The sequence below is a fragment of the Rhagoletis zephyria genome, unplaced genomic scaffold (assembly GCF_001687245.7).
Source record: "Rhagoletis zephyria isolate East Lansing unplaced genomic scaffold, Rhagoletis_zephyria_1.1 Rzeph_scaffold_00633, whole genome shotgun sequence".
Classification (NCBI taxonomy): Eukaryota; Metazoa; Arthropoda; class Insecta; order Diptera; family Tephritidae; genus Rhagoletis; species Rhagoletis zephyria.
Window position 1 is genome coordinate 114,214 of NW_016157717.1, and position 9,295 is coordinate 123,508.

A 9,295-nucleotide genomic window follows, 5' to 3' on the forward strand; every position below is an offset into this window, starting at 1 on the left:
GAAATTATCTGGTAACCTGCAATAATAACATTTTTCAAATAATNCGTATGTACACTCATTAAGAATGATAGAATACAAGATTGCGCCAATGAGAGAGGATTTTTGAGCGTAATTTTTGCGTGACGTCATCTTGGTGCAATTGCGAGAGAGAAATGCCAAAACGCATATAAAAATATGTAAACAATGCAGAAAAATGTGTTAATTTTAATATTACATGGCCCAATTTTGCAGGAATCAATAAATATACAAAGATTGATTAATTAGGAACACGTAGCAATAATTTCGGACATGTAGCCCTTTAGGTAAGTACGATTTTTAGCACATGAAAAAATGGATGTATTATCAGTGTTTGCAATTTCATGTAGACCAAAAGGAAGGTGTGCAGTAAAGTGAATTTTTGGACTCGCCATTGTAAAAACCCATGCAGAGTGCATATTTATATTTGTGGACGGTGGCCAACCACCATAAACTCCACAGCTGTTGACTCCACAGCTTTGATTTGACGACTTTTGTACCATTTCCGAGAGTATGCATGAGTGTGGATCTTTGGAAACACATATTCTATGTAAGTAAAACATAATTTAAGCTGAACTTTTAAATGTATAATAATTTGGGCACTGTTTTGTATTAGGTACGTAACAGCGCGGTAAGATGCCGCTTGAATTAGCGCTTGGCGACCTTATTCACTGGTGCATTACCTCATACCAGCACTAAAAAGAATCAGGTACTAACAAAAATAAGTAGGTAGTGAAGTTCATGTATCTATTTACTGTAGAAACTGCTTTTGTATGTATGCCATTGCCAGCAAACTAAACCAGCAACTGTCTACATTCACCATGGAAATATACCTACTACAATTCACCAAGGAAAGGCCAACACAGTTCCATGTAGAAACTCATAGCTCCAACACATAGCACAAAGCTAAATTCGAACATATTTAAACGATAATCAAATGTAAACTATTCATTTTTACAATGCATTATGTCCCTCAGTGTAGAAAAAACTTTCAGATTAAGAAGAGTTTCTTGCATTGAGCCGACGGAAAATGCATTTAAATTAGCATTCAAAGCTTTATTAGCCCCTACACTCGGCTTATGATAGCCTTGGCTCTGCTGAACCGCTTTTTTTGGGACCATATTTCTTTTAATTGGAAGCATAAACATTTTGGTACGGAGTATCGAAAGTATTGGATACTTTTTAAATCGGTACCGAGTATCGATCAATACTTAAAAGTATCGACTGAGCATATCACTCCTGCAAAGTCAAGCAAATCCTGAGGGAAATCCAAACATTAGGAACGACACCGATGACATTTTTCTTGACGATAAATTGAAGAACCTCCAATGGCCGTTTGATGGATGTAGGTTTAATATGCCGTAATTATTTCAACTCTTCCAAATGCTCCAATCCATATATGTCCGAATTCTCTTCAGCTAAGAGAGCGGTGCTCTACTGCCGACATTTCGATAGTAAAAAAGTGTCGTTTCTATTGAATCTGGAGACTCTTGCTAAATCGATCTTCTGATGTGAAATATGCAGACTCATCTTGACTTTCGTACTGGCCAAATCATACGTTTTATGGCGTGGACATTCCTATTATGTATAATGGTCTTGCAGCGAGTTTCAATTTTCTGAATTTGGTTTACTGACTAGCATTAACTAATCAGCATTAACACAAATAAAACCATCATTAACACCAATAATAACGTCAGCCTTGAAATCCAACGGAGAATCGCTCTTGCCAACAAGTGCTACCTACTTTGGACTGAGTAGGCAACTGACAAGTAAAGTCCTCTCTCGTCTTACAAAGATCACACTCTATAAGTCAGTCAACATTAGGGATAAATCGATACCATCAAGGTATTACTCGAGTCAGTATATGTACTTGTATCAAACAAGGTATCGATACCTACTCAGTATCGGAAAGGTATCGCGAACTTGTACATAGAACTACGATTTTCCACATTTTCAAAGTTATTGTATTTTTTTCACAAAAAATATACATTTTTAAAAGATTATTTAGCTTTTACTATTTTGTATCCAAAAATTTAATACAGCAATTAATTTTGTATAGTATTTGATTTCAAAACCAATAGAATACATTTTCAGAAAATTAATAGAAAAATTTTTTTCATATAAAATAAGTTTAAGACAAGAACTCCTTTTTTGTTACATTTCCTAAAAACATAAACTTTTCCAAGTGTTTTCCTGAAAGGCGGTTTCGAGATTTGTATATAGTTTGTTGTGTGCAAAAGTTTTGCACATGCTTATGGAGTTCTGCCAGCGCTGCCCATGCCTGCTCTAATGGGTTGCTTTTTAAAGAGGATGCTGGGGCATAATAACCCTCCAGTACTGCTGGAGTCAATCGCTACTTTTGAACCGCTACTGCACCGATTCCTAGGTAAGTAGCTACTCTATTAACCCGTGGTAGTGCACATGGTAGTGTAGAGTCGAATCAGTCGTAAGCAGAATAGCGAAAAACTACGACAGAGGGCGCCCATAAATCACGCCAGTGACTACTTAAGTAACTCCCGGTAGTGCAGAGAGAGCCGATGGTGGCTACCGCCTAGGACATTGCCTTGTAAAAGTAATGGATGAAATACACTGCAAGTAGTCGGTCGGTAATTGACGGTGTTTATTAGGTAGCTACCGATTCAGCAGTCCTATAGTCACTCCCCCGTACTGCAGGGAAGTTTTGCGCTTGCGATACAAGTGGTTTTTTTCCTTCGATACCTACTTGGATCGCAGTAAAAGGTATCGAGTACAAAAATACTTTGTAAATTCAGAAAAGTATCGAGTATGTACTTGAATTTACTTGTATCGATTCATCCCTACTCATCATGCCTGTGCTGGTGTATGGCGCGGAGACATGGACAATGAAAACATTTGATGAAGCGGCTCTTGGAGTTTTCGAGAGAAAGATTCTGCGAAACACTTACGGACCTTTACGCGTTGGCGATGGCGAATACCGCAGACGATTTAACGATGATCTGTATGAGCTTTACAACGATATAGACATAGTGCAGCGAATTAAAATTCAGCGGCTCCGTTGGCTTGGCCATGTCGTTCGAATGGACAGAAACGCTCCTGCTCTGAAAGTGTTCAACGCGGGCCGCGATGCTGGTAACTGAAGAAGGCGTCCTCTTCGTTGGAAAGACCAGCTGGAGAAGGATTTGGCTTCACTTCGCATTTCCAATAGGCGTCAGTTGGCACAGAAGAGAAATGACTGGCGTGCTGTTTTGGACTCGGCCAAAAACGCTTAGGCGGTTAAAACGCCAATAAAGAAGAAGAAGAAGAATTGACTGACTAGATACATATTTAAGCCGAGTAAGTCCTAGCAGAATGATAAGATGTTAATTGCAGATTTTCACATTTGAAAATGTTATGGAATAAAAAAATAAACGCCACCTCAAAACACGCCACCGAGAAACAAATCTTGAGTCTTCAAGTGAAGTAATCTTGAAATTTGGTGAGGAGGAGCTCAGTAAAAATATTTTCAAACCACTAAACGAGATTAATATATCCAGATATGAAGGAAAATCCTTGCCCTTTAGTTTTGAATTGATTTCTAATATTCTTAAGTAGCTTGCTGAGGAACATGAAGCAGAAGATTTCATCAGAACGGCCAAAGATGTGGAATATGATGGACTTGAAAATTTTGCCGGCTACATAATTTCAAAAATGGGGTTGACGTAACTATACTCCAAACGCATGTAGGAAGCGATCAAAATTATACTTATGTTAATAGTTTCTCGGAAAGCGGCGTGTACAAGCCGAATTCAAGTTTTTTGCATACATTGAAAATTTTCAATCCAAAATTTTTGATGTTAACGGTAATACGCTAACCAAAAAGCCCAATTTTTTTTTTAAATTTAAAAGTTAATTTCGACCAATATATGTATTATAAAAATATTTTATTTGGGAAGAATATTCTTTAGAGTTAGATTTTTAAATCGCAAGATTAAAGGACCAAAATTGTATATCAAAATAAGAAAATAAAAAAATAACATAATTCGCTCGCCGTTTTTATTAAACTAAAAAGAATAATTTATTTGTGGTGTTTTTCCGATCAGTTTAGTTTGGTTGAAATTGTTATATTTGTTAGGCTTTTCTGATGTAACCGTTGTGTACATAAATATACTTTATTTAGCTTTTTTTTATTTTTAATAAAAAAACGTGCGAACCACGTAAGTAAAAAAAAATATCAATCACTGATAATGATTTTTGATTTGAAATATTATTTCATTGGTAAAATATGGGAAAGAAAATACTCCGAAGTATTGTTTTAAAATTATCAAAGTGGCAAGCCCGTTGATAATACCCTCAATTTATGAAACTTCAAATAATTTTATTATCCGTCAAAAGTTGTTTATGGAAACTACAAGCTGGGTTGTGCAAGACTTATACTTGACATGAATTACCTAGAAACTTAGACGCGATTGCTCAGCGTGTCACCCATTAAAGTATAAACAGAATCAATGCGCTGAGCGAATTTCGTCGGGCGGAGCGATGCCGCCGGATGATATTCGCCGCAACATTTCGCCCAGTAAAACAGAATCGAAACGAAATTCGCATCAGCTGATTGACAAACAAAAATCAAAAATATAAATATAAAAAAGCGAAAAAATGAGTCCCCAAATTTTTCGTTTAATTCAAATTACCAAACTTTTAAACATCATGTTTATAATGTGCAAGGCATTTCTGCAAGTGAGACAACGTTTACGAAGAAGATGGTGGGTGCGTCCAATAAATTTGAGTAGGAGAGAGCTCGGTTTCCACACTACATGCTTTTCGCAGTTGAAGCTAAGAGATGAGGAACACTTATTTACCGCAACAAGGATGAATGTAGCGAAATTCCACGTACTTCTGAACCTTCTGCGAGAAAGGTTGCATCGGTCTTCGCAAAGGGAACCAATTAACGAAGAAACACGCTTGGGAATTACGCTGCTGTGAGTATGTATCGATAGTCCTCTGCAATAACGACACAATTCAAAATTCAAAAAATAAAATACCTATTACTATTAAGTAACTCATGTCTCTAATCCTTGTGTCTTCCACGTCATTACTAATGTAAGTAGTGAGGAGTACTGCAATAAGTAGTAAAGATTGGAGATTGGAGACTGTTAAGTAGTAGCCGTAGTTTTTGTTTTTTAATTGTGCAGTTATTTCAGAGGACCATCGGTATATATTTAATAACATAAATTCAGCCGAAAGATTCTTAAATACATATAATCGTAGATACTTAGCATAAGGCTGCAACCCTCAAATTCTTGCTTGGGGGCACAAAATTGGAGTGTCAACGGTGCGTGAAATAATTTATTCAACCTGCGATGCAATTTGGAGTGAGTTGCATGGAGTTTATGTTGCCCAGCCAAATCTGGTACAATGGAAAACCATTTCCGAAGAGTAAACATCTTATAATCTCATAGTACGCAGTTTCTCACAACTTTCGTTATGTGCGCGAATAGGTTTTACGTGAAAACGGGAATGCCTCACTGCCTTGGCGCAGTTGACGGCAAACACATCAATATCATTTGCCCGAAACGTAGTGGTTCGCTTTATTATAACTACAAGAAAACTTTTAGCATTGTTCTGATGGCAACGTGCGATTGTGACTATACATTCACGTTTGTAGATGTCGGAGCGATCGGAAGCCAAAGTGACGGCGGAATATTCGCACGGAGTGCATTTGGCAGAATGATATTGAGAGGGAATCTTGTGCTTCCACCAGATGATAATCTGCCAGGTAAAAAAAATTTAATTTCCCAAGTAGAATCTTACCTGAATCGCTGTAAATAATAAATGCAATATTGAAATCCAGGTACGAACAAACCCTTTCAATATTACTTCGTGGGAGATAACGCCTTCCCCTTGAAGCATAATCTCATGCGACCTTTTCCTGGCAGAGTTTATCACCCAATAAGCAGAACTACAACAAAAAGCTATCTGCTGCTCGTGTCCACATAGAAAATGCTTTCGGCATACTTGCGAATAGGTGGAGAGTGCTGCATACTTCCCTTCACGCAGCTCCCAAAAATGTTGACAAAATTGTATTGGCAACGGTACATTTGAACAGTTATATTATTATTATTTTTTAATACAGCTAAACTTTGTAAAAACATTCAACAAAATTTTACAAAAAGAACAAACTTTTTTGCAAGAATTTTTAGAAAAATTCTGAGTATGCAGTTTTATAGCCCATTAACTCGTCTTTTGTATGAAAAAAATGCCTGGCACGTTAGGAAAAAAGGACTTTAAAACTGCATACCGAGAATTTTTCAAAAAACTTTTAAAAAAAGTTTGTTGTAGAAAATATTTTTTGAATTTTTCTACAAAGTTGGAAATTTGAACTCCTAGTTTCATAACGAGCTGTAATTAAAAAACAATAATAATAAATATTAAACAAAAAAAAGAGAAAATTGGTAAGAACTGGTTAAATGTAGTGTTCCTATTATTTTTAAGGTTAGTTACATGGTAATCAAAACGCGGGATTACTTGATTTGTAAAAATTTTTACAATCAAATTTAATGGTCTACAGAATGCCATTAAGAAGTCTTATTTTTTAACCTGAAAGCAAAGTTAGCATTTAGTAACATGCGTAATTTTTATAAGTTTTAGTAACTACTTAAAACTAAATAAAATGTTTTCATTTCAGTAAAAAAATTCAGTCTTGAACTATATTAAAAAAAAAATAAATAAATAAATAAGATAAGAAAAATTTAAAGGAGTTACTTGCTGCTGTTGAAGTTAAATTCAGTTCGCAGTCATCTAACTCATTATAAACAAGAGTCACCACCTTTCTTTCGATCCGCCTCACTTGCTCTTTTGTTAAGTTGCTGTCTGCAATTCGCTTAGCTAAGCTCACAAACAGCACAGAAGTTGCGTCTTCGTTTTGTGGGCATGTTGCAGATGCCAATACTTTAACAGAGCGGGCGCACTCGTCCATCGTCTCCTTGAATATTGCTGTAACCTCAGCATCAGCTTGTTTTTTTGTATGTTTATTAACCCGGGAACAAATTGGTTCGGAGTCAGTTGCAATAGAAGGAAAGCTGTTGCCCCTGTCCTCTCCAATTGACGATGTTGAGCAATCCAGGGAAAAATCTGGTGACTCAACATTTCCCACTGTGCTGCATCAAAGAAATTTGGAAGAGAAATGGAAATTAATAGACATGGAGTTGTGTCGCTTTTGAAGAGGGTGTGTGATGCTACTGCTTACTCTCTACTGTCGGTACAATGGTCAAGGAATGTCATCGTCTCCATGTATTTCCATCGCTTTGATGGATTAGGTGCGCCACTACCAGACGCAAGTTTCTCGGCGCGCCTTCTTTTCTTATAAGTTTCGCGCAGCCCCTTCCACCGCTTCCTGCACTCGTCCACTGCCGAAGAATAATTATATTGCAATGTTTATGCTGCATACATAAGTTCGTAACAACAATCCTCTTACCCGATAAATTCAATGTTGCGGCAACTTCCTCCCATAGTTTCGTCTTTTTTATAACATTTTTATAGTCCTCATGGGCCAAATCGTATAAGGAACGATGCTTCCTTATTTCTTCTATTATATATTCCGTTTTTTCCATAAAACGTTTTTATTTTGTTCACTGACAGCAGTCACTTTTACATTTACTGACTGCTGATTTTGTCGACCGGCGGCAGGGTCACGTCGAATTTCGTCAGACGAACTTCGTCGCCGCTTTGGTTGTGGGCAATCTCATACACTGCAGTGTGTTTTAATTTTGGCAGGGAACTTCCGACGAATTTCTCTGAGCGATTTGATTCTGTTTATACTTTTACCTTTTCTCTTAGTTTTGATTATCCTCACTTGTATTTGTACACGTAAAATTGTAAACTATTAATTTGTTTTTACACAAAAATTTACACACAATTACCATTAAAATAAATGTATTTATGTGCATCAAATTGTAATTGTTTTTTTTATTTAATTTTCTGTCTTAATTTGAAAGTTTGTTTTTCGATTGCAAGATGAATTACATTCCAAAGTTTCATTGTAAGTTTCTTTCTATGAATTCATAATCAATTTCCAATTAAAAATAATGAATGCAATAAATTAAAACTTTGTGTGTCTTCACATCCATTTCGGTAGTTTTGGTAAACTGCGGGTTGTTCCTCGATAATTTTATCAACTGTGAAGTCCTTTTCAGATAACTTTTGTTAGTCTTATAAACAGTCAGTTACTTAAAAAAAAAGGTAAAATAATTATTATCTTTAAATATTTTCCCTTAGTTTGTACTTGAATTTAGGTTTAGGTATGCTTAGCATTCACAGAGGTTTTGTAGAAAAAAGAAAACGAAATCATCCCTGCAACAATCTATCGCTTTGCAGACGACACTCGAAGACTATTGTTTAAATAAACAAGTAATTTTTTAACAAAAAAACAAAACCGACTTCAATTGTCATGTAAAACTTTAAGATTACCGTTAATTTCTTGATGATCCAATAATCGGATCTAAACCAAATTAGGATGGGACGACCTCTCAGGTACCACCTTTGCTTTAAAAAAGAATTATCGAAATCGATCAGCGTCTCTTCAGTTATTATAGTATAGTTCTTTTTTTATGAATTTCTCTTCTTTCTCGCACAAGACGTCAAAATTATGGTCTGCATACGTCAAATGACAGTTCGATTTACTGTCATCAAAATAATCAAGATAGTGATTGACACAATTGAAGAAGTGTGCATGTATTGCTATTGTCATGACAGTATTATGAGGTGTAAACTCTAGGTAAAAGCTTTTTACTTGTGCTCAATGTGGTTTGCCATTTCATCATGCATGGATCTAAGCTTGCAACTTGCGCAAATGTGTTTCGAAAATCATGGTTCAGTTTGGAAATATCAAGCCCCTTTTTATAGCAATATTCTGGTAAATGATGAGTTAAATTTTTGGCTCAATGGATGTGCCAATAAGTAAAATTTCCGCATTTGGAATGAAGCGAACCCACGAGAGATTCACGAAAATTCACTGCTTGGCGTGCTTTATGGACCGGTGAAATCGTTGGTCCTTGCTGCTATACGCCGTACAGCGCATCAAACAATCGACTTTTTGAAGGAAATATTTGGGAAACGGGTGGTTAACGGAAACGGTTCAATCGATTAGTCACCAAGCTCGTGCGATTTAAAGCTTCTAGATAATAATCTAGGGGTTACGCAAAGTAATTTGTTTACGCGAGCAAAGCGAACACTTTTGACAACATTATCGAGATACCGTTTCCTTTGCTTAAAGGGTTGGTCTCAATTTGGATTTCCAGAGTGCACCCCATCCGAACGAGCAGCAGTG

At 36.3% G+C, this 9,295-nt stretch overlaps 1 pseudogene; it reads left to right on the top strand.

Moving 5' to 3' along the window:
* The first annotated feature begins 4,839 nt into the window (after positions 1–4,839).
* LOC108360815 (uncharacterized) lies at positions 4,840–8,679 on the top strand (annotated as a pseudogene).
* Positions 8,680–9,295: the final 616 nt, after the last annotated feature.